General features: G+C 34.8%; 1 long non-coding RNA gene across 1 annotated transcript in view; it reads left to right on the top strand.

The window, feature by feature from the left end:
* The window catches only part of LOC119088746, a 30,598-nt gene extending 4,993 nt beyond the window's left edge, over window positions 1-25,605 (top strand). Inside the window, exons 2-3 of the long non-coding RNA XR_005092464.1 lie at window positions 835-982; window positions 21,914-25,605. This is a non-coding gene — a long non-coding RNA (uncharacterized LOC119088746). The remainder of the gene's footprint in view (window positions 1-834; window positions 983-21,913) is intronic.
* The last annotated feature ends 1,616 nt before the right edge of the window (window positions 25,606-27,221 follow it).

The following is a 27,221-nucleotide window of genomic DNA, read 5'->3' as shown; positions in this document are numbered from 1 at the left end:
AAATATTGGTGTTTATGCTTTAATTTCCTCTGGATATACTGGGAGAACTAAAATGAACCAAATGTGCCTGTGCAGAGTTAAATGGACATGGGATGTGATTTGCCATAAAACTGTGTTCAGGAGCAGGCACTAAAAATAAGGTTTGGAAGAAAGTCCATAATTTGGTGGATGAAAGTGACCATGTGGTATTAACCTGGAGGGTGTACCAAATTTTTTATCTATTCAAGTGTGGCTTAAGTAATTGAGTGTTTGTGTAAAACAATTTACCTGGCATTAGTATCAGTGGTGGTGAGAAAATAGCACTGGGGGAAAGTTCTGAATCTTATAAATGCACAAATGATACCTCTTACTGTTAACTATGATCCATGCAGCAGATAGATTTAGACAACAGAGACCACTACTGTACTTGACTATGCTGATGAAATGTAAGAACTCCAGTGAATATCTGTATTCCCTTATCATCTGTATTTATGCATACATTTACTATTTCATCCTAAGGCAAAAAGTTGGTGCAAGAAAAACATATTAATAAAATAATTTCATTTTAACCTATGAAATATTAAACCAAGTGCCTGTCTTCTAAAAACAGTAAAGAAAATAGTATTTAAAGATCAACTTACTGAATGACTCAACCTAAACTAGGTAGAAATATATATGAGAGTTAATTCTCTCCCAAACAACAACAACAACAACAACAAAAAGCAGACTATGCACACCAGGCAACATTTACCTTTAACATTTATGTTTTATTCATAGCAGTTAATTCCATTATTTTTCTAAAGAAATGCATTAAAATATGTTATTGACTAAAATAATTAAAGTTATCCTTTACAGGAAGACAAACCAAGCCTGGTATTGTACATCTGATGAAGTTCCTAAGGCTGAGGAGCTCATAGGCCCTAGGAGTGAACCTGCTGCTATAACATCGTTACATTGATACAACATCAAGCTGCCTTCTGAAGATACTCATCTTTACTCCTAGGTAAGTTCATCTCCTAGTCCTCGTCAGAGAGTCTTCCTTGTAGAGTGGATGATGACCGATACAGAAACTCACAACTGATCAAAATACAGAGAATAAATGTATTTGGGAGGCTCTGCTATTAAGAGAGCATCTATTTCATATAGCCTTCCCACAAGGCTCATCATGGTGGTGGTATTCAGAAAATTGTAAGAGCCAGAGGCTGGAGAAGACTGTGAAAATGAACGCACAGCAACTGTGCTTGGTGGCACATAACCTTCATAAGATCAAGCCAGTCAACATTTTAGCATGGTGGAGGGGATGAAAAAGTATTGACAAGTCAGTGGCTGCTGGGGAGGGAGGCGTCAGTTTTATTTAGTTGTCCCTGGTAGGTCAACCATGCTCTACTGGATGGCTCAACACACATGCGTATATGGGCAGCACAAATTAGACTTGTTGAGGTATTTAGATAAAAAGGACATGAAGTTTGGAGTGGGACTGGAGGATAGGAGATGGATTTGGAGGAGGTAGTGTAGTAGTGGGTATGAATATGGCCAAAATACATTGCGTGAATGTATGAATTTCTCAGTTTATAGAACATATTGATTTAAAATTATTTCTTCACGTGATTTCTATTTACTGGATTATAATATTAAGAAAATAGTTCATTGGTTTTATATATCTGTTCCCTTCAAACCTCTGTGTGGACCAAGTAATGCTAATTGCTTATCTAATGAATTAATAATTCCTCAAATAATCATTTTATTTACTCCCACATGGTTTCTGTAGTTGGTCAGCATCATATTCTGATAGGTGATTTTAAATTATTTTAATTTTATATCAAGTTACTAAAATTTAAGCAGCTCTTGTGATAGAACATAGACTATGAAATGGTTGTTTTTATTCCACTTCTCTTCAATTTACAGGGTAAATCCATGTTTGATTTGATGAGTAATTATATTTAGACATTTATCTGGCAAACTTGAATAAATTCCTCTAAGATGATAGCTCAGTATACTGTTTTTAAAGTAACAATATATAGCATGTAGAATTTACTGTGACAGCTTCTAGCATCAGCAATAGCTAACATTTATATAGCATTTACTATGTGCCAGGCTACTAGCTGATTCAGACTACTTGCCAGGCACTACTGACAGATTTTACATATAATATTTTTGCTTAATTTTTCAATAATGCTATGGACCTAGAGTTTTTTATTCCCATTTCATGTATGAGAAAACTGAGGCTGAGAGAAATTAATAAGGTGTTCAAGATTATGCACATGGTAACTGGTAGAGACTGCATTAGAAAGTTGGTCATCTGGATTCACAGGAAGTATGAAAGGCTTCTAGATGATACTTAAATGAGGAAGATAACATTGAGCTGCAAAGTCCCCACTGCACAAACACAAACTGTCTTGAATTCATTGATGTCAATGTTATACTGAGAGAAATTTAGGGTTGCCAGTGAACTCATACGTTCATTAACTCTTAACCTTCCAATATTTCGATTAGTAATGGTCACATGTTCTGTAATGACCGGACCTAACAGAAGATCTTCAGACAAGTGACACTGACATGTCTGTGGTGTTTTTTATGCAGAAGGAGGGTTTGTCAGCCAAGACCAATTAGTGCTATGATGAAACACGGCCCACCTGGGTATCCCCCTTTCACACCCTCAGATCTCCCTGAATCTTGGCTAGGAGGAGGGGTTCCCCAAGCTGCCAGCCCATCCTTTGTTCCCTGCCATCTGTCCTAAGACATACTCCCTCTGATAGAGTCCTCAATACTCTAGCTTTAGGATAAACCTCATTGACTTTCAGGGTTGCCTCTGACTTTATATTTGTATTTAATACATGAAATATTACAATCTTGTCAACAATTTAGGACATACAATATCTCTCAGTGTGCATAGAGATTCAAGCAAAGTAGGAAAAGTTTTGCTATGTGGTAGCAAGAACTCTTTCACCTGCCAACTCTGTTCTGGATGTTCACTAACACATTGGAATGATCTACCAGATTTAGAACTCTTCACTAAATGTTCACTCCATACAAGCAACCGGGTTTAGAACTCTTCACTAAATGTTCACTCCATACAAGCAACCCACAAAAGGGCCTCCGTCTCATAAGCCATTGTTATTTTCCAAAGCTTCTTCATTACTTTGCTCTTCTGTGATGGCTTCAGCTTTAGTAAAAAATGCTTAAATTTGAATGTCTAATGTGAAAATTGATTGTCCTTAAAGATTGATACTCTTTGCATTTCACATTTTAAAATATTATTTGTTTTGGGTATGTAAGTAAGATAATATAAATAGATGTGCACACTTAAAATAGTATTTCAATGTGAAAATGACAGTATCCATTTTAATAGTGGTTACTATTTAATGAATATTAACACTGCAGATACACAATGACTATATACACTGCAGTAATGATCACCAAGTAATGAACACACATTTACTGCAAGTCCTGCCAACTCTTCACGGCAACATTTCCTACGGATATAATAATTACACTTCAGAGATGCACAGCTACCAGCTAATTAATGTGTAAGTCACTATTGAATGCTGTGTCTCTCATATTGCATATCACTTTGCAAGTTTATTTGAAGTATGTTGTAGACATGTATGAAAATGTCAAGAACCACACAATTTAATGTTTAATTAGTAAGTCCCCAAATGCTGATAAACACTTTAAAATGGTGAACTTTATGTCACATGGACTTCCTGTCAATACAAATTGCAGCTTAGTGCTAGACAATGTAAAGAGAAATTTTGCTCCTGTCTGAGGAGAATCTACTACATCATTGTTCTATACATTAAATTAAAAGGAACACCAAATTGGAAGAAAATGATGATATAAATATTTTTAGAATTTACTGATCTCTGGAAACTTAAAGCAGCTATAAATCAAAAGTTATTAGGATGACTTTTTAAAAAGTCACAGTTTTCACAATTGAGTTAGAATTCCAACTTTATTATTCATACATTATGGAAGGTTGGAAATTTGTCAAATTTTAAAGCCAGGTTTTATCTTTTTACAAAATTAGAAAAAAATTATGGATTTGCCTCTAGGTTATTGTCCAAATAGTTTTATGAAATAATTTTTAAAAAGTGTGGTATATCTGGAACATAGTGACTATTAGGTATCGGGCACTAGTTTGATTATGAACATATTACTACATTGTACTAATATTACTTGTAAAATATTTAAATTCTTCTCTAAGCAGAAGCTAAATTTACACAGAGGTCTGTAGATTATATCGTTGAGACAATAAAGACATCCCAAAGTAAGATATGTTTCACAAGTCACAATATATCTATTGGTATCTACACTATTACCTTGGGAAATTACTTCTTTCATGGAAGAAATTATTTTTTTTTCTAATGAGGTTGAAAAAAATTATCTCTTTTTGTTTTTTCCTGAATAAATGGGTAAAAGAAAAGAAAAAGATTCAGATTTTCTGGTACGGAATCCTCCAGTTTCTAATTCCAACCTCAGTCTTCACCACATGCTGCAGACTCATGGCTGCTCAGCTCTCGCCCCTGTGTCCCACAGGAAGTATTCTGGCTCTTTCTGCCATTCACTCCTAATAAGTCCCTGGCATTGCTGTGTTGGGCACAGAGCTGCCATCCTCAAGTCAGCTCTGAATGTTTCTGGCAGGAGTTTCTGATGATGTGCTTGTTAGGGAACTATCTGCACATACCTGAAGAAGTATCACCAACATTAAACGGAGTGCTAGGGAACCTCTAGTACTATGATCTGTAATAATGGTTAAATTTGGTTGCAGACAACCTGTTCCCTATCATGCAGATTACCTTCTGATTCAGTGATAGTTTAGCTGCAAAGGATTCCAGATGGGCAACTTTATTTTAATTTTGTCAATGAATATTTTGCTAGCCTTATGTATCTCACGATTAAAATTAACATCATCCAATCTATATATTCTGATTAGTTAGAAACAGATTGTATTAAAAACAAAACAAAAAAAGCAAGAAACAAACAAAAAAAAAACAAAAAATGTGCTACCATTTAAAAAAAGTAAAGTAAAAAAAGTAAGAAGTAATATCTGATCTAAGGGTTTACCAGAAGGCTGAAGCCAGGGTTAAAGTGGTAGATTGGACAAAAGTAGCTTAAGCTTTCTGAGGTTTCTGACTTGAAAAACCACCTAGACGAGTTCTTATTTTTTAAAAATTTAGTTATTAATAACTCAAATTCTGGGTCATCTCTCTGAGACTGAGTTAGTATCTAGAAAGCTGCCTCTCAGCGTAATACAATTCTGATGTTGGTGCCCATCAGAAAGTACCCAGTGCGCACTGGCAGACTTTTAGATACTTGGAATGTAATCCTGAGCCATCACCTAGCTTCATTATAGCCACACAGAGACCCACAAGGAAACTTTCACCGGTTTCTGTTCCCTTTCCACATATAGATTTCCATTTGTGCTTCAAAGTCAGTAGCTGCTTTCTGTTCAAGGTACTGAACAACTCATCTACCTTTTGTCCAGGGTGCCAGCCAGCATTCTGTCTGCAAAAGGCCAGTGGATAAAGTTCAGTACTGAAAAAACAGTATGCGTGTATGAATGCCTGTACATGTGTATACATGTATGTTTGTGTATATGTTTGTTTGTTTATTGTTTTATGCTCCTCTCCAACAGAGCAACAGTGTAACAGAGGGTGAATTTCCCAGCTCAGGGCTTTAGTGAGATGTGCTGCTGCTCACACTGGATCCTATGACAATTCCTTTTGCTTACTTCCTCATGACCAGATGGGTGACAACGTGATTCTCTAACCATGGTGCTTCACTGTCCTTGTTCCCTTAACATTTGTCATTCCTTGATTAATGGTCATGGTCAAGCTCTTGGCACTACCTTTCTTGAGAAGGATGTGATTCCTTTTAGGAGATCCTGACTATATTTGGTACCATTAAAGCAGCTCCTGAAGAGGCCTTGGAAAATGAAGAACAGTAACAGTTACTCTGGGTTTGGAGAGGTGTCATGGTAGGATTAGGTGCAGAGCTAATGGGACTGTGGGGAACACAGTGAGGAATCTTTAGCGGCTTGCAAAATAATTACAAGTGAGTAGAGCCGGATAGCACCGGGGTGTCTATAGGAAGAAGAGGTATCATCACCACCCTCAAACACCTTCAGATTGGTTTGGGTTTTATCAGTAAAGATCCAGATGAACTTTAGGAAGGGAAAGTGGAAATCAAATTTAAATTGATCCACCATGTACTATAAAATAATTATTTCCTTTCCTCATTTTAAGTTGTTTTTTTATTTGTGTGCAATTTGTGTTTTTGCCTGATATGTAACCATTTGTTACCCTTTCTTGCTTCTCTTCCTTCTGCTGCAGATGCTTACTGTTTATTTAAATAGTTCATATTCTACTTCTACATCTTTTTAACCAAAATCTAGTTTACACATAAGAGAGAAATCTGAATTTATCTTTCTAGATCTGGATATTATTATTATTGCTGTTGTTGTTGCATAGCATGATAGTTCTATATATTTTCCTTCCAATAGGGAAATTTCATTCTTCTTTAGGGCTGAATAAAATGCTATTGTGTATGTGTAGCACATTTTCTTTATTTGTCCATCTGATTGGAGGCTTGGCTATTGACTGGTGCATTAACAAACATGGGTGTTGGGGCACCTTTATTGTCTACTGACTTCAGTTCCATCAGATTTGTGCCCAGGAGTGGTACATCTGGATTATAAAGTGGTTCTCCTACACATTTTATTATTTTGTCTTCCATTTGACTCTACTAATTTGGGTTTATGCCAGCAGTGTATAAGTGTCTATTCCCTCATCTTACACAAACAAATACATTGTTTCATGATATTTTTATATTTTTTACATGTATAATGTATTTAGAATATGTTCGTCCTCATTACACTCTCTTCATTCCCCATTTTCTGTTTGCCTCAAGTTCCCTTTCTACTTTCATGCTTTTTCAAAACAACACCTTCCACTCTGTTTTTCAAAGGTTTATTCATATGTAAATTGGTTGATCATATCTAAGCTACATAGTTGAAGTACTATTAAAAATACATATACTTGTGAAGCCATTAGTATAATCAAGACGATGGACACCTCCAGCACCACAAAGCTGTCCACACTGTAATCCTTCTGATCACCATATATTGCTTCCAAAAGTCTTGTCTTGTGTTGTTTATACTATAGGTAACTTCATAGTTTCCATTATGTAATTATATGCATATCTTTCCTACTCTATGGATATCATAGTTTAGTGTGAATTATGTTGTGGTATGAAAGAATGGCATTCTTTTTTAAGTATGAATCATGTCTTGTTTTGCTATACACACTTTATCCATTAATATGTTGATGAACAGTTGGGTTGTTTCCATTTTGAAATTGTTGCAAATAAAATTCCTATAAACATTTTTATGCATGCTCCTATTTCTAGATATATTTTCATTTTTCTGAGATAAATTTATGAGTAAAAATTGCTAGAGTATATGATATATGCATATTTTGCTTTTAATATATTTCAAAATTGTCTTGCAAAACACTTCATTTAGATTTCTATCAACAATTGGAGAAAAATTCTTGTTCTGTACATTATTTACAACACTTTGTATCTGCTTCTTTATTCTCCTTTGTGAACTTTATTGTATATGTATTTGGTGACTTGAATAATATTCTATTAGTTTCTTTTCATGTTTCAACTTTTGATGTTGAGGTAGGTTTTTATGTCTTCTTAACTCATTAAGATTTTGAACATATATAATTCAGTTTTGATAAACTGTTCTAAAAGTCATTGCTATTTTTTAACATTTGTGTCAGCTTTTTGTTGATATAAATAAGTCGAATCTCTTTTATGGATCTTATTTTTCTGTTTTACACAATGCTTACTTTGAGAAGATGACAGATACTATTAACTACTGTGTTGGATATTGTGTATTTTTGTATTTCCATTTCAATTTCTTCAACCTTGTTTTGTGCTACAGCTAAATTACTTAGAAATTGTTTAATCCCTTGGGACCCCGTTTTAAGATTTACTAAACAGAATACAAGGAATACTTAGTCTAAGGAGCTCAACAATTGAGATACCATCTTTGTAATTCTTCTACCAGAGGCCTTGTAAACAGAAGCTCTCACACTGTGGTCCTGAACAGATGTTGGACATTAGTACAGCTAGTCCAAGGATTTCATGTGGTTTCCTAAAATGGATGTGTTACACTCTAGTGAATGTTTGAGGCAAACCCTGATGGATCTCCAGGGCTCTCCTTGTTCAGTCCCACCTTTATGACATGATTACTGTGGACTTCAGCTGATTTGATTGTCTTAGATTTTCTACTCCATCTTCTCAACTCAAGCTGTCTAGTGTTTCCCCCAGGCTTCCTCTCACTGTGCCACAGGCCAGAAACTCTCTTGTGATAGTGAACTGAGACAATCAAAGGATTAGTTAGCCTCATTTGTTGCTTATGTCTAAAGACATCATTATTACTTTTTTGCTTGATACTCAATGTCTTAAAAATATGTTTTGTTTAGTTTTTGGTTGTTTCTTATGGTATGATAAATCAGGCTTCTTAACTTAATTTTTACAAGAAGATGAAATTATCTCTCATACTACTATTGGTGATTTCCTTTATGTAAACATATTTTGAGAATTATACTTTTCTTGAAAACTTACTTTAAACATGAGAAAAGGAAATTTAATTATGAAAAATACCTGTGATTTCAAGTTTAATTTCATGAAGTATTGAAAATAATAAAACAATTGCTTTTCTAAGACACAGAAAATAACCAACTGTAGAATCAGGTGCAGTCTTTCTAATATTCTTACTATTTGTTCTCAAAACTCTTGTAATAATGAGTACAATGTGTTCAAGAACTACCTATAATAACCAATAAGAATCTAATTTACTCATACCATAGTTATTATTAAGATATCAATTAGTCCAAATACTGTTATGCTTTTCAACATAATTTGATGAACTCACTCTTTTCTCACTTTCAAAGATCCATCTGCATTGCTTGATATATATATATATATATATATATATATATATATATATGAACTTTATATGATATATGATATATATATAAACTTTACTAAGTTGGGTGTTGTATATTTTCTCTTTCTATAAGTATTTTTGTACCTTATTGTGTGATGTAGTTAAATTAGCTAGAAATAGTTTAGTTACATTAGACTTTAGCTAAAAGGATCAATTTTTAGGGACATCATATGTGTATAATCCAGATAAATACAATGCACTAGTTTACGTGTGACTGTTCACATCTCTCAGATCATCTGGATAGATGGCATTGTTGTAGTTAGGATATTTCAGGTGAATGACTTAGCACATTCAAATTCCAACTATTTTGTTTCATAGTATTGTAATTTGAGTATGTTATCTAGCTACTCATTGGCTCAGATACTCATCTACAGATAAGTACAAATAATAAAAGAAACCTTCTGAGAGAAGTACCTGAAAAATAAAAAGAACTCTTTAGCTGTTCACTTAAACATACTACTGGTGAATACACTGATAACTGAACAAAACTTGGGACATGTATCTGGTAATAACAGTGGGTTTTCTGAGGTTTAGTAGTGTAGGCAGCCTATAGTTTGCTTTCTAAAGAAAGTCTAGAGTATCAGAAAACCCAATTAGTCTTCTAAACCATTGTGATAAGCAATGGAGGATGTTGTGAAAAGATGGTGTGAGGACAACAGTTAGGTTCTCTGCTGTCCTGAGTAGTGTGAGAGCATTCTTAGTTCTCTTCTTCTCCCTCTCCCTCTATCATTCCAGTGACATGCTTGAAGTGGGGCTACATCTAGTGGTGCCAGATGAACTGTGTGGCTGGATGCTAGGGAAGAACCTCAGGGTCAAGCAGTGGATATTGTGTGTTCCAAGTCCAGGCTGACCAAACCACACTTTCAAGGAATGCTTGTAGACACCAATAAACACCGGATGAAGAATTAAAATAGAGGATTTCTGGCTCAGAGGAGAAAATGAGATAATAAAGGACATCTGTTGTGGAATAATAGTTGAAGATGTGTTACATTTGTTTATGCTGTAGAATATTTGTTTATTGATGCAAAGATATATTACATTTTTTGGGTTTTATTTTATTTTATTTTTTTGAGACGGGGTTTCTCAGTGTAGTTTTGGTGCCCATCCTGGATCTAACTCTGTAGACCAGGCTGGCCTCAAACTCACAGAGATTTGCCTGGTTTTGCCAGCTGAGTGCTGGGATTAAGGGTGTGTGCCACCATTGCCCAGCATATTTATGTTGTATTTGTTTAACTATGAGAAGCTGTGCTACTTTGCCAGCCTGAAACACCTGACTGGTCTAATAAAGAGCTGAAAGGCCAAGAGCTCAGCAGGAGAAAGGACAGGCAGTCCCAGCAGGAAGAGAGAATAAATCGGAGAAGAAATTTGTGCAGAGAGGTTACAGAAGCAGAGAGAGAAGGAGAGGAGGACTCCAGGGTCCAGCCCCCTAGCTACACAGCCAGCCATGGAATAAGAAGTAAAGAAAGGTATATGGAGAAGTAAAAACCTAGAAGCAAAAGTTGAATAGTTTAAGAAAAGCTGGCATGAAACAAGCCAAGCTATGGCCAGGCATTTGTAAGAAAAGATAAGACTTCATGAGATTTATTTGGGAGCTGGGTGGTGGATCCCTCAAACACCAAAGAGTAAATAAATAAATAAATAAATAAATAAATAAATAAACAAATAAATAACCAACTACAGATATCTATTTAAGTAGATGTTTAAATGTCCCAGAATTTGACTATAATTTCCAAATTTATAATGTTAAGCAGAAATAAAAATTTAGGGAAAAATACCAATTATAGCAAATTAAAATTCAAGCTTTTGAACTTCAAAATTTTTTGACAGAATTATGTGCCAGCAACTTTTAGGTATTGTTAGGGATAAGCACAATGTTGTGTGATATTTAGACTTTGGAGCCCTAGAACTTGTCATGAGTCTTGATGTCAAGCCATGATTTTATTCTTTATAAGGTTGACTAAGACCTATTAATCTCAGAGCATTTTAATTTTTATATTTTGACTTATTTTACTATTTTGTGTGTATTAGTGTTTTCCTGCATTTATGCATTGTATCATATGTATTCCTCTTTCCTACATAGGTCAGTAGAGGGTAAGGGTATCAGATCCACTGGAACTGGAGTTACAGATGGTTGTAAGTTGCTGTGTGGGTGTGGGGAACCAAAACCAGGTCCTCTGGAAGAGTAACAAGTGCTCTTAACTGCTGAGCAGTTACAGACTTTTTTAAAAAGGAGCAATGTGTATCCCAGCACCCCACGGTTTCCTATTAGCACCACCCATGATTATTATTTATGTAAATGATCAAGAGATTATTATGAAAATAAATATAAAAAATTATGAGTTTCAGGGGCATCCATGGAATATAACTTTATGTCAAAATTCATTCCTGCAAAAGATTTTGTGAAAAATAAGCATGTAATGATGGAAATCAATATCCTTACCTGTAAAACATTGATCTTCAGAGTCATCATGACTCTGAAGAATTTAAGTTTTTTACCGCAGATATTCACCAACTTCAGAGTATGAATCATATTAATGAATGTCCTTTCTTATTGAGAAAATCAGTGTACATATATATTAGAAATCGTGAGTATTTGGGTATGACACATAATAGATGTTACCATTAAATGAATATTATCTTAATGATATTCACCGTAACAACACAAGGTGACAAATGAGGTTACATCAGTGTGTGCTAATACAGGAGTATAAACAAATATTAGTTAATGTAAGGGATTAGTAATGTGTATTGACCTTATATCATTTATGAATTTGACTTTTGAGAATGAACAAAAGTTAAAAGAGTGATTTGGGGAGAAAGAAGTTGAATTCTTCATTTCTGTGTGCCCTGGGATGACACATAGGAAGTTTGGACATCTTTAAATTGGTTGTAATTACCATAATTGCATGCAGTTTGGATGGCAGAGCTGGGATGGTCTGTAGAGGCATCTGTGGTACAAAGCTTTACCCTTTTATGTTTATGGTCTAGAAGAAGATAATAAAAAAAATAATGCCTGGATTAAGAGTGAGGGCTATACCTCAAAGGCAGAGTGATTGCCTTAATGACTATGAGTGTTAGAAAAATGATCGGTTTTTTTTTTTCAATGTTTTGCTACTATGAAATAAAGGAAGTTTCAGACTAAAGACAGGTTACGGAGTTTTGAAAAGCATAAGGCCTATCACTAATTCAAAGAAAACATTCATAATAAGAATACTATTTACTCATAGGGAAGATTGTGGATCTCTCAATTAGATAGTGTGAATGGTGATATTCTAGGTACAAGGAGATGATGCATGGAAGGCAAGACTTGGATCAAATGACCAATGGGCATGTCCTTTACTTTGGCAACTACAAAATTAAAACTATTTTTGATATCCTCTAGGAAAAACTATGTTCTATGAATGTTGGATGGGTGCAAAAAGCAAAGGGAATTAGAAAATTCATGGCTAGCCAAAAGGTTCATCAGAGTTCTGTTCCTCTTGAGCAAGCTGTACTTTAGCCAGCAAACTGGTAATACTTGAGCTTCAGAACAACCTGTGTTGCTGTGTCTGTCTGTCTTCACAGATTCCTGATAATGTTCACAATTAGGGAATTTTACTCTGAAAAAATTAGAAGTCACCAAGATATGTCATTAGCCTCAATTTACACATTAAACATGAAAAATCTGAAGAAAACCTATGTCTTGCTAAAGGCTCTATTGTAGAGCATAAGGCTGAGATTGAGGTTCAGGTCTGCTAAATGATGTTATGTCTGGAAACATCTACTTGGCTTATTTACTCATTTACACAATGTATTTTTTTTTTAAATCAGACAAAAATGAACCACACCAGTACAAATCTCTAGACTGTTAGATCTCATATTTGGATGGAGAATATCTCAGGTGCAGACCTGCTATTGATATTTATTAGACTGCTCTCCTCTGGATTTACTCTGCTGCTTCTCAGTTTCCTTGTAATGATAGGGTCCTAAAACATTTTTTTAAAGAGCAATTTTGGTTCCTATCCCTCTTCCTCTTCCAATGAGAAAATGGAGCTGTTTGCACTGGATTTCAAATGAGGAAGTGCTTAATTAAGCAGAAAGACTTACTTTGATGAGTCTTACTTCTTGGGATTGACCCATGGATGAAAACACAGCATATCAATAGGTCAAAAATTCATCCTATTCCTGAGATATTAGGCAGATTCATTTGAGACATTAGAGAAATTCTTTCTTTCTGAATTTCATTTGTGAGATAACCTTAAAATGAAATGCATTGTGAGATTGAGAGATCCTGGTATTTTTAAAGTTATTTTGGTCCCAGACAGCCTGCAAATAAAAGGTAAGAAAAGATGTTTTTGTCAGGCTATTCTAGTAAGATATATAGCTGTCCTGTCATTTTGATGGCTTGGAAGGAGAAGCTTGTGTTTGCTTTGTAGACTATGTACATTTTTTAATTTTTATTTTCTTGCTATCTATTATACTTTGTAGTAGTAAACTAATTTTCTTAAGCTTAGAAATACAACCAAAAAATATAAGAAAGTTGAGTGAGTAAATACTCTGATTCAAAAATTACAAAGAGAGATATTTTTCTAGAGATCTTACAAAATTCAGGCTGAGATGTTTACTGTGACTTTCTTTTTTCTCATCAAGCCTCACTATTTCTGACTGGTCTGTGAATGATGTCCTCTGCCCAGGAGGGAGGACCATGTGCCTTTTTTATCTCTGCTCCATTTCATTTAGTATGCGTGGTGGGCATGGTGCCACTCTGACTTTTAACCCTAATGGAGAGAGAACACAAGTTGACTGGAAACCTCTAGGGAAACAAGAGCTTTAATGACAATTTGAGTGTAAAATCTGGTCTCTGGAAGAAAGGTCACCACATCTGCATAGCCCCTGGAGTCAGGCTTAGAGCCCTGTCTGCCTTCAAATAAAGAAGCATTTTGCGCTATCTTAAGGCTGCTTTAGTTTGAGGTACAAGAAGCACATGACAGAATCAGGGGAACTGAGTGATGTTTGTGCATGTTTGACTGCACTCTGCATCCTAAAAGAAGGCTGTGGAGAAGCCCAATCAATACTACAAGCATGTTCTGGACGCTGTGCTGTCTTCATTCTCTTACAATAATGAATTGAAGTCTCCCAACAGCAGGTATAATAAGCACTACTCAACCCTTGCTATTCAATCACCTTTAACTGGTTATATCTATCTAAAATTCACCGTTAACTGTGGTTTTACAATGCCCCATTGGCAACCTTTTATAGCTCTCTCTGCACAAAAATGCAAAAACATCAAAAATGCCTCTCAGTGCCATATACTCAGCGCTTCCCTACATTTGCTAAAATGTTTTCCATTTTTTATTTGAAGTCCAGTGGAAGACATTCAGACACTGTGCACAAAATGAAGTGGTTTTGCCTTCAGTTTGAAATTATTTTTGCCATTACTGTTAGCCCAGAGTTCATATCTTCACTGTTTCTGGTTGAGAAGTGATTTCATGTTATCTGGATGCCCCAAAGCAAGCTAATCTTTTACAAATAAAAATGAAGAAATCATTACCTTTTTTTCCATAAAACTCATGGTTTTTTTTTGCATTTCTGATTGTTTTTTAAGTATTTTTTGTACAGAATGAAAGGGGGATTAAAGCTAAATTTGTGCATAGTGAGAATGAACAAATATTTCTTTTTTTTCTGTAAATAAAAGAAGAAAAGTAGCATTTGTGACGAATCCAGTAAGATTCAGGTCTTGGAAAATATTCAAATTTAGAACTCATAGTCTGAATATTTAAAAAATCACTTTTACATAAGTGTTTCATTTAGTTTTAATTTAATTTTAAATGCCAAGAATTTAATATTTCAGGGCTAATTCAACACATAAAACAAAAACATCCAACTGAGATGTTTCAAGTCAACGTCAAATAAATATTGCTCAGTTATAGATTTCAATTTGATCAATTCATAGCATTCCATATATACAGGTAAATGTTACCAAAAGTCAGACTTGGGGACAAACTAACAAGTGAGGCATGACAACAGCTGCAACTTAGTGACAAAAATTGATGCACAGTCACCGCACTTTTATTTCTAGTTTGGCCCATAAGCTTTGTTGAAAGTATTAGTGCACCCTTTGAAGCGCTGCTTTTACTGTGTTAGATACAGAGTAAGGCAATGGTAACAGAGGCCCGAATTTTCTATAATGATATAAAAATATGATCCAATTTTTATTTCATTTTAATAATCAGTACCAATAAAAGTATAAGATAATAGTAAGATTCTGTAAGTAGGGTAATATGGAAATTGATACTGTGATAAATTTTCTAAATTTTAACATTCTGAAAAATGATAATGTGTGCATAGTTCGATATATGATAAATGTTTCATACATGGATTTGCTTTAGAATTTTATAGTCTGAATTCAGTGTCAGCTTGTTTCTGTTTCTGAACAAATGGAAACTAAAGGCTCTGTGTAAGTAGGGGTGGCAAAACTAAGCTTAGATTTCACAATGAAAATAGTGTCAAATTCAATTTCCCTCTCTACTACCAAGTAATTCTGAAATGTTTTGAAGTAACACTAGGCTGCAGAGTGATGCAATCTGCAAAATATCACCAATATTTTCAAACATGTGGTAATGATTTTCCTCACACTTAAAAGTGGCCCTGATTCTAACAATAAGCATGGTTGCTTCAGAAAAATGTTGATTTTTGACAGGTTTGCAAACCACTTTTTATTAAGTGTAGTAAGTGGTCACTAACTTTTCCTAACACTTCAAAAGATCACTCCATTTTGGTAGAGAAATAGCAATGGTCAATGAAATTCTTATTTCCTACTGGGCTGATATACTAATGAATTGTGCTATTTATATTTGAGATATTTATACTTTTAACAAGCATCATTTCTAAAACTGGGGACTCATCTAATCTCCTTTGAGACATATTATTTAAAAATAACCTGTTCTTACAGTGTTTAAAACATAAAATGTATGCTTTAGTGTACTTACATAAATAAAATTATGAGTTTTTAATACTGATAAATCATTATTGCTTGTCTTGCATTCCTAAGTAGGTCTGAACTGTAGAGATTTGGAAATGCATGTTAATCTCAGAAATATATAAAAGAGATAAACTACTACAGTATCTTTTACAGTCTTAAAATACAAGGATTAGAGAGGAAACTTCAAGTTCACTTTCATGGCCAAGTTCTTCAGTTTCTTGTGATAGAAACAAAAATAGCATGTGTTTTATATAAGAAATTAATGACTGGAAGAAAATTTAAGTAGTGAAAATTTTTCATTTTTGAGTGAAATATATTTGTCACTTTGATATGCCTTCATTCAAGTAACAAAGTAAAATTATTTGAAATTCATCTACTGTAAAAAAATCATAGACATAACACAGACACAGTTTAATGGTGAGGAGCCTATCTTCATGAAATCTGCACCTAGCCTATAATGACTAGTAATGGATTGTTGGCTTAATTTTATAGCACTTGATGTCAGATTACAATACACTGAATAAATGTTAACCTATAATCCCTTTAGTAAAGGTGAGCATTGTTTGTCTTCCCTTGTAGAGACCACATTGATTTTCTTTTATTGGATGCTCAACCATTACACCTTAGATTGATTACTTGGAATTAAATGTGCAAAGAACATTTTTATTATTCTAAAACAGCAATCTTAACATTAAGGAGATGCACTTCCTTCCCACCCCTCTGTGCTACAGAATGTATATTCAGCCAAGTCATTTGGATTTCTTTAGTTTTCCCATTTTGTTTCATGGCTGCTATGATGCTGACCCTGACTCTGCCCCTTTGACCCTTGACCCAGACACATCTGACCAGTCAAGGCTCTGGGGGTGGCAAATTAATAGAAGCCCTGCTTGTTAATTGCATAAAAGAAAAGCCGAAGAATTCATCACCTCAGTCATGGCCAATGCTTCCCTTTGACCCCCTTCTCCCATAAGGCTTTTGTTGGTGGTCACATCTGTGGTTTTGCTACAACCTACATATTTGGCATATAATTATTCAGCATCAAACCTTATTAATCAAATCGATGCTGTGTTTTAAATGGAAATTGCAGGATTAATACAAGCATTCATTTCATCCTGAAAATCTTGATGGCTTTAGCACATGGAATCCAATTGGAATATAAAAGAAGAGATGTAGAGACCTGATTGAATTAGGGGAGGCATGGTGCACATTAAATTACATATGCCAGCAGGGTTCCATGCTTTTGTAATAAAATACTGCTTTAGAGTCCATACGTCATATACCTCTTGTGATTTTCTGTTACTCACTAGCACTCTCATGACAAGCAAGTACATAAAAGGATCTCATATTTTCAAAAGCTGTTTCTAAAAATATTCAATGTTTTAAATAAAAGAATGCTGTCTTATAACTATCTCACTGGATAGAAGAGCTTATCACTAGAATGTGTAGCTGAAATTATTTTATTTTAATGATTTATGTCTGACATTTCTTCATGTGATGGGAGAGGACAAGTACTCAACATTCTTTAGTAATCCTTTTAAAACTCTATATATCTTTATAGGAGGTCAATAAATAGTAATTGTATTAAGAAATTAAAGTGTTTTATATAGGGCCTGTGAAGATGTTTACAATGGTTTTACTATATTTACTACAGAAAACACCAGGATTCAAACCTGGAAGCCACAGCTACACAGGCAGACTGATATTGACAAGAGCCACTAAGATATTAGCTAAGCTCAATAGCTTTTTCTTTGGAGTTAACCCTGACCTAGTGTGAGATTAGCATTCACACATCAATAACTCAAGGAAAGAAGGTCAAATTATGGAGGTTACTTCTTCCATTTGAAAAGTTAGACAGAGTCTAGAAATTTTTTTCTTTTACAAAGACTTTCCAACTGTAGTCTTATTCCCACACTTTGTAAATATGAAGAAACAAATGTCTGTGCCTAGTGTAGTGGGTGTGATCATGTTGTAGTTATATTTATAGATGACACTGGAAAGGTATTTAATAGTATGACATGATTTACAACAGTTATAAAAAAGACAAATAGTTACAAAATTAGTAATCTGGTTAAGAGGTTCAGTTGTAGAAATCTTATCATTATTTAAAGATTGGGTATCTTAGGCAATTTTAAAAATCTTCTAGCTTTATGTAATTTAAATGTCACATTTATCTCATGTTAAAAACATAAGCTGGCTTTTAAGACTAATTGGCTATTATTTCTTGTTCTGTGTTGTACTATATTATTTTGAGAAAGATTGGAGTAATCTCCCTATATTGCCCTGGCCCATCTGGAACTTCCAAGATCAAAAGATCCTCCAGCTTCAGCCTCCAGAGTATCCGGCAGTACAAGCATGTGCCATCACACCCAGTTTATTTTCTTTTGTTTTAAAAATATGAAACAAAAATCTTTCTACAAAGGACTCTGATGTCCACATGTACCAGTGTTTGAACTGTGAACAGTCACAGCCTTTACATGCACAGCCTCCTGCCTGTGTGGTTTGCTGAGGTCTTCTTTATCCAGCATAAGAAAAGGAACAGCTTGCCAGTGGATATGCATCCCATCTCTGCTCACAGTCCTGGTTAGATGTCTGTATAGTACAAAACTTCTACTACTATGTGACACCCATCTCTTTATAGATATCCAAAGTTGTATGCAGATACTTGCTTGCTTTCCATCATTTACTGACAGGCCACATTTACTGTGTTTCTAAAAATAACTTCAACTGGAATGAAATTTAGGAACACAATATGGAAAAAGTTCTGATAAAGGAGTATTATTTTGTGGATCATATCTAAATGCTAAGCCTCTGCCACATTCAACTTCAGAATACTTTGAGAACAGAAGAGCGCTCCCACACTTGGCTAACTCAGGTCACTGTTGAGAAGCATGCCTTCCAAAGAGCAGCTCCTGTTATCTGGTCCTGTCCTTCTGGCATGAGTTTAGGCATCTCTCCCAGACCTACACACAATGCTGACATTTTGAAAGATGCATGATTTTGAAATTATTATCTTTAAGATAAGAAAGAAGTTTCTCAGGGTGTCACAATAACAGCAAATTTGTGAAACTGCATTTGACAGTCATGAAATGAGGCTGCTATAATAGTTTTATGATGCAAATATATCATTTTAATACATCCCTTGCTATATTAATTTTACTTACACTATATATATGTATATATATATATACTTTATGCATAGTTAAAAAGACAATTAGTTGTAAAATACGTCAGCTTAGCATTCACACAGAGGATTTTAATAATTGTTTGATATACAATACTGCGGGGGCTGTTAGTTAGAAAAATACAACATCCCAAATCTTCACTATAATTACTATTACTCAACATTTATTTGTGACTAGTAGTTTGCTTCATCTTGGAATAAACTCAGAAATTATATTTTTACACCAGACTTCTAATAGGAGCTTAGATTAAAATGAAATTCAGAGTAAATGAAACTATTACCTCCAAAAATAAATATCATTCATCATGATATGATATAAATGAGTAAAAATGGGATGTATGTATGTATCTATGAGTGAGAATACCCCTTGAAGACCGAGAGAAACATGGTGGTAGAGGATGGACAATGAAAATTCTCCATGAAGTTCTGAAGATATAAAAAGAAAAATGCCACTGTGCCCCCCTTTACCAGGAAAATGCGTGTTTACTGCGATGTCTGTGATTAATAGGAAAAGAGAGGCTGTGAAGTGCATATGTGGTACAACATAAATATTTTTAGGATCAGTCAGTAAAGACGTGTGCATATGAAACACTTGGAAGTTTAAGATGATTTTCTTTTCTGGCCCAAACATGAAAATGAGTTTGCTGTATTTCAGAGGATCCAAACCATTTGAGTCTTGTTGGAAATGTGCACTAGCTTTTCTGGAAAGAATAAAAATGAATTTTTCTATGACTGTAGTAAAAGTAGTTATCTCGAATGTCTAAATCCAGAGGAAAAGCATGGATGAGGAAGTCTGTGACTCTTTCCGCTAACATGTGTAGTGTTAGGCTTTGGCTCGGAAGTGTCCTCTTGGACAGGCTGGTGTGTCGGGTGTTTGGTCCCTAAGGGGAAGTGCTGCTTTAACAGGTTCTGAAATTTTAGAAAATGGAGTGTAGATAAAGGAAATAGGGCAGGGAAGTGAGTCATCATGGAAAGATTGTCCTGTTTCTGGTTCTCTCTCTCTTTCTTTCTTGTCCACAGTGGACTGATGAAGACTATTCTCAGTCATGGACAAACCATCTGAAACTATCAACTAAAACAAATCACCTACCTTTCAAGTTCCTCCTTCAGTGTTTTGGTCACAGTGAGGATAATGCTAACACAGATGGAATCTCAAGAAAATAATGTCGCCTGTTTCGATCACAGAGGGGGAGATCAAAGGCTCTTAGCCAGTCACACACTCACATAAATGATTCTTTGCATGTGTGCAAGGGTGTGTTGTTAAGAACTGAACCCAAGTCCTTAGGAACGCACCAGAAGAGCTCTACCACTGAGCTGTGCTTTAATCCTTCTAAGATGTCATTTGTTTTTGATGAGAGATATGAAGAAAACAGGTAGAAGATTCTGTGGGAAAAGCAACATACTCTCTGGACAAAGTATTGTCAACAAACCATGAGAGACAGCATGGAAGCACAGGACAATAATTGGATTCTTTCTCAAAGTAATGCGGTGCTTTAAAGATTCAGGCATTATTACCTTAAGGTCATCTGTGATTTAATTATGAGAATAATTATGTTACAGCAGTGTGAGTCATAGAAAATAAATAATAAGTGGAACCAATATATGGGAAAAAAACCTTCCTAATAAGAATCAATATTTGAAGAATGTAACATTATTCAAAATCATTTATTTTGGCAATATATCTTGTTGAAAAAAAGAAAAACTGTTAATATCATCTTAACCTAGATTATTTTCAGTAAACATTTTTACATCTTTTTTTGTTATGTGGAGAAATAACCTCTTAACATTCATATAAAATTTAATTAAAAGCTGGAGAAATAGCCTGAAGAATTGGTACCCGTAGTCATCTTTCCCCTGAAGTTCATTTTAAAAGCAAAGGATAGGATTATTCAACATGTCAAAAGATGCTATTCTTTGAAGTTATTCTTCTTAGTTTTTTCCCAATATTGCACAATAGTTTAACTTAATCACTTGGGATATAGTTGAAAAACTGCATCTGGACATGTGCTTATATATTTTTTTTTTCTAGATGACATTCCCCTGGGCTATGGAAAGTGCTCGAATACAATATGGGATACACACTTCAAGATGATGTTCTTTGCTTTGACAGAAAAATAAAATCACTCTTTGCTAGTTTTCTTTATAAAATAAAGAAATTTCTTTAATTTGTTAGTGTACTAATTAGATATAGAAGTAAGTAATGTATATATTATTCTCTTGGTAAGTCTGTGGTACAAAAATACTATAAAGTAAAAAGCAGCTAAAGAATAAGGTTTCTTTCCTTAGCAATACAGTGTGGTGATAATGAAAAGTATGTTCGAAGAGCTCTGTCTCCAGATAACAAGCCACAAACATGGAGTGATTCAGTGAAATCATTTTCAAACAAAAATGTGATAAAAGACAGGCATTTTTCAAGGAGTACACTTCCAGTGTTCAGACGATGCTTCATGCTTAACAGTATCCTTTGCAAAAGTATGAGTGATATATTTGTTCAAATTCTACAAAGGTTCAACTCTCAATTTCACAATGTACAAACTGACCAGCAAATGGACTCTGCTGACAGCTTTGACTAGCCACCACTATTGACAAAAAGGGGGGCACGTATTTTAATTTAGGGCTTAAAATCAAAATCTAAAACATTTAAGGAAAAAAAATCAAATGTAAATCCACACAATCACTAATCTCTTTCTAAAATTTGCCTCTAATCAGGAGTCAGACTTTTTTTTAATGGAGATATGTCCCACTAATAATGTACTCTGTGTTTCTACAGACCAAAATAATGCCATAAAGTAAGATGCAGTCTGGGATGATATCCAGCCTTGCACCAGCCCTTCAGATATCCCAGGACGTCTCCACAAACACTTGAAATGCTACCAAGCCCAAGCCGCCACTTCACATGATTTATGATGTCATTAATGTCAAGCTATCAGTGGACAAGAGTAAAAGAGACAACAGCAAAGCTGACTAAAAACAAATAGTTTTGATTAAACTCAAGGACGTTCAGTACAGCTTTCAGCAAAAAGGCATTCATCATTTCCGAAGCTGACCTTGTTTTTTTTCCCCTCCAACATGGTTTTTTAAAATCCTAAATGCAAACACAATGTGCACTAGTATGCTGACAGACTCTGAGCTCTCTTCCAACTGTGTCCACTCCTTCAGGGAAAATGACGTCACAGCTACAGCACCCTTTTGGGGGGGGGCTGTGATTGGATAAGTAACTAACCCTTTTCCTTGAATTTTTCCTTCCTCTAACCTTTCATTTCCCAGAAGAATTTTGACATTTTCTATAACAATCATTCTAAATGATTTAGATCCATTTTGCTAAAGTTTATTTGTTTAATGCTATTTTATATTTATATTTATATTACTCAGCACATACCCATTCTCATTTAAGCAAGAATTAAGATATAAAAAGGTAGAGCAGAAAAAAATGATATTGTGGAGATTACGTTCTTTGTGTAAGCATTCAGTTGGACCAAGTCACCTGAAATCTTATTTCAAATCCCTTTAAAAGCCTCTCTAATTCACCCAAACAGGAGGGAACTACTACTTGAGGCTTATGACTCTATTTTTAAGACATCCAGTAAACCCATAGTCTTTTATTTTAAGATTTTCCAATAAAGCTAAAATTTTAGCAGTATGCTCTTGACGTGTTTCTTATGTCATTGTAAGCATCCTGATTCCCGTTCTTTCCATATACTAATAATTTTACTTAGCTAGTAATAGGTACTTTAAACCATAAGGCTCTGTCAGCTGATAAGCCTTCCACAGGCATTAAATAAATTAAATTATATCCCAATATCAGAATAAAATTATTTAATATGGCTTTAAAATTTTATATTTGTATTTTATAAGTTTCCTTTAATTCAATATTCTACAATGCTGTGGTATTAATAAATGACTGGCACATCCACTGAAGTAATGTCCATTTTAGCTGGCATCACTTGTTCCTAAATACTTAAAACAGTCTCTCCAAAATGAGGTATATTTACTCTGATTAGCAAAACTTTCTGCTGAGAGTTTTTATGGGAAATAAGACAGACTGTTTTATAAGCATTAACTGTGCATGAGAACATTTGTAATATCACCCTTGGAGAATAATAAACAGATACTAGAGATTGAAATTCTGACATAGTTTACAGAACAATAATCCAAACATCTGTTATAATGACAAGGGATTTAAGCAGAATGAAGTGTGCATGGGAAAGCTATGCTCCTTTAAGTAGAGTTATAACATTAAATCAAAGCATTGCAGTCAAGGCAGCTTGCTGCTAATATAAACAGTTTTCTACATATTCCTGGGCCACACGCCAGATCTTGGGATTCAGTTACAAGCACAAGGTCAAGAGGGAATCAACAGTATGAAATTACTGCTTATGAATCAAAAGAATAAATGGATAATTAAATACAAAAACAAATTAGGAGGTATACTCTCATTTAACTCATCAAATGAATTTGTCAAGCAACTTTATGTACGGAATCTTTTTGCTGGAGCAGGATCAGTGAAAGCTTTAATGTAGTTATTGATTAAGCTTGAGCTTTTAGCATTTTCCCTGAGTCAGGCTCACCATATCATTTTTTTCCCTATGTACATGTTTGAGTCCCTAAGAAAATCCAACATTTAATTATAATCATGAAGATAAATCTCTCATTGTTTTATTCATAGAAGGAAAGAAATCACTAGTTTTCTTAAGGAAAGAGACTAGTTTTCTTAAGCCTGAACATTTGAGAGGCATGATGTTGTATAGGAGACCAGCCTTCTGGAGGTTTAATGATGAGAATCTAATTCCACCTTTGTTACAATATATAAAATCTTGCCTATACTATTTAGTGTCTCAAAGACCTAATTTTCTGTAAAATTAAGATTAGTGTAACTTTTTTACAATACTATCTGAGATCAAAATATTATATCTGAATATATTCACATAAAACAGAAACTGGATTAAATGTACTAGTTAAATAAACAAATAAAGGTGATGGCTCCAGTCTTTCAAATTAAAGTGTCTACTTTACAAGTCTAATAGTATGTGACATTGAAGATGAATAAAAAAACAGTGAAATACACACTAGTCAGCAATTTATTTTAGCTTAGCAGCTATCTCCATCTTCTATTATAAATAGAAACATGTCTAATGCCTTCAAATTTGAAAAAAATAGTTGTAAAAGTTGAGGTGGATGAAATTAATGTGATTTCCCTTTTATATTCATTTAAATTATATTCTACATTTACTTGTTTATGGTGCATGTGTCTATGCACTCATGTATATGTGTGCATGTGCTCACACACCATGGCACGCATGTGAAAATCATAGGTCAAAACCTATAAGCCATTCACTTTCCAAAACACAAGTTGGAAAGATCGCTAAAATGTATACAGAAATGATGATCTATTAAAAAGGCTCATCTTTGGATGGGAGGTGTTGAGCTTAAAGAATCCAACTGTTCAGTTTGGGACAACTTCATGAGAGAGATTAGTCACAGTCAATTGGATTCATACCCTTTTTACCTACTCATTTTTAAAATATGCTCATTTTTTAGCTCCCTCATCACTCTAAAAATATCCATGAATTATTGAAATTCAAATTGCTAAAATTCAATAATGATTAAAATTGTTTTGGATTCTTTAAAAGTGCTAATTATAAAAAACAGTCTTCCAACAGAAACAAGCATATATATGTGTTGGGGGGGGAGGCTATGGAACCAGGTGCTAGTAAAGCTGGCCCCGAGAGAATGTGTAGAGGGTAGAACCCACGTTGTTTACAAACAATATGATTGGAGCTTCAGGTCAAGAAAGATGATGTCAGTACATGATTCCCTAATGGACAATGCTGAAAATACTGTAGACTAGGCACATGATTGGGTAACCTTCAAGATGAGGATGATTGGCCCAAAGGGACATTTACCCACCCCACTCCCCAGCCTTGTTTTCTTTATGCTTTAAAAGAGCTTACTGTTTTTAAATAAACCTTGCCTGACTTGGCTCCCTGCTGCATCTGATCCTCTGGGGTGAGGAGAGGGCAGAGGCTGGGGAAAGGGTGAGGGGTGGGTGCACTTACCTTTCCTTGGTCCCTTCTCAGGAGACCTAAGTTCCCAGTGGGGCAGGACCCCATACACATATCTATGGCCATATTACCATGAAGGCATTGATGTTGTCTGATCTTACAGGCTAAGGTTGGTGCTGGCATGAGAGAACTGAACACACACCAGCCTTTCTTCTTCATAAATGCTGCTAACCAAGCTTGGATAAGAAGTACTTCAGAATACTAAGCAGTAGGTATCATCAGAGGGAAAGGGAAGGACACCAGAATTGGAAGTTCTACTGAATGATGAGTTTTCAATTTTGAAATGTTATCTCTCTTGCATCTTACCCTGCATGTGAGGCAGTCCTGGACTCAGAAATGGTTATTGTGGTATTGTGGCTGTATCCCAAAGAAGAGAAAAGAAAACTTGTAATGCTCAGAAGATGTGAGTGGAAATCTCTTTTTACTTTCCTGTCCTTGTTTTCTACCCTATGGCACTTTATGCATACTCAAGACACCTGAAGTGAAATGTCTAAAGGAGGAGAAACTTTGTTTTGTCTCAGGTAGAACAACATCATAAGATAGGTTAAGACATTCTGTTAAGGTTTTTAAGTTTTTTTTTCTTTCTAAAGGATTAGCAATCTCAGAAGAGTATAATGATTAAAAAAAGGGAATACAAGGTAAAGCTCGGTGGGCTAGAAAGTACCATTAAAACTTTAAAGAGGATAAACTACAGGGGAAACTACAATTTGTTTAGATTCCACACTTTGCTCCTGCTATGTTCAGACATGAACACATCACAGACTGAGGATGAGCTCAGGGATAGAACTGAGTTCAGGCTTCAGACTGATCACTGAATCCTGCGTAGGCAAGACAGAAACAAAATAGACTGCAATGGTGGTTAAAAGCTAAACTGTCTCAAAAGCTATAGCTTCCAGAAAAATAAAAATAATTACTAACAGGAATAAAGATTTTCAAATATTATATTCAAATAAACAAAATATAGGCAAAATCACTTTATATATGGAGAACTGTGGAAATTTCACCCTATGCAGAAAGATGAAACAAAAAGTCCGCCTTGACACAGGCTGAATAAACTGGCAAGTATTTGGAAGAAGTCGAAGTGTGTTCCAATTGGCAATGGCAAATACTCTTGAAATAAATATTGAAATATAAAGTGTTAGCAAGCAAAAGTTACATGCTAGTAAAATCCTCACATCTGACTGCACCTAAATATATGAAAAAAATTGATAGGATTCAATAGAGCATTCAGCATGGGTGGGTGAGACATTGACATTTTATTTTAATTGTCTACAACAGAAGTAAATTAAGTTCGCAAAAGAAGTCAAGAACTTGAACAACATTCAAGACCAGCTGTCATGTAAAACTAACCCTGAGGAGCTGTGAACAAATGTCTATTTTTTCCAGAGAGGCAACAATACCAAAGTCCAACTAGGTGGACCAATGAGTTTTATTGGGGTGGCCTGGAGAATAAATGATTCAAAAACAGCTGCATCACCAAAGTCCACCTCAGCATGTTGGCAGTTCACAAAGCTAAGAACTTGAGTTCACTGTGCCATCTGCAAGCAAATCAGCAGGTTGAAGAGTGTCATTTTCAGGAGATGCAGTTGGTCTGAGCTTCTTCTTGGTTGTTTGGGTGATTTAAGCTTTTTACAGGCAGTTTAGCTTGTCTGAGAATGTCTCTCAACAGTCTTTACTGCTTATACATGATTTTGTTGGCAGAGACCTATTGTATCTGGTCAGTTTCAGTGATTTTCTGAACCTATTGTGTTGTTAAATTCCTGAGCTTAAAGAGCTTTACTACAGAGTGAAATGCTTACTTCTCATATAGAACATATTTTTTTTCACTTCCCAGTAATTATCTTTTGTTTTAGTCACCTTCCCTCCATAATTCTGCCGCTTCTCTGATAAATCAGTTTTAACTCTATATCAGACTCCTGAAATTTATTAATAATTTAGATAATCATTACAAATGGCATCCAATGTGGAGGCTCGAATATCCAAACATAGTACCTAATAAAGCTAAGAAAAGTTCTG

Source organism: Peromyscus leucopus, chromosome 11 (genome assembly GCF_004664715.2).
Source record: "Peromyscus leucopus breed LL Stock chromosome 11, UCI_PerLeu_2.1, whole genome shotgun sequence".
Classification (NCBI taxonomy): Eukaryota; Metazoa; Chordata; class Mammalia; order Rodentia; family Cricetidae; genus Peromyscus; species Peromyscus leucopus.
This window is presented reverse-complemented; position numbering and strand designations above follow the sequence as displayed.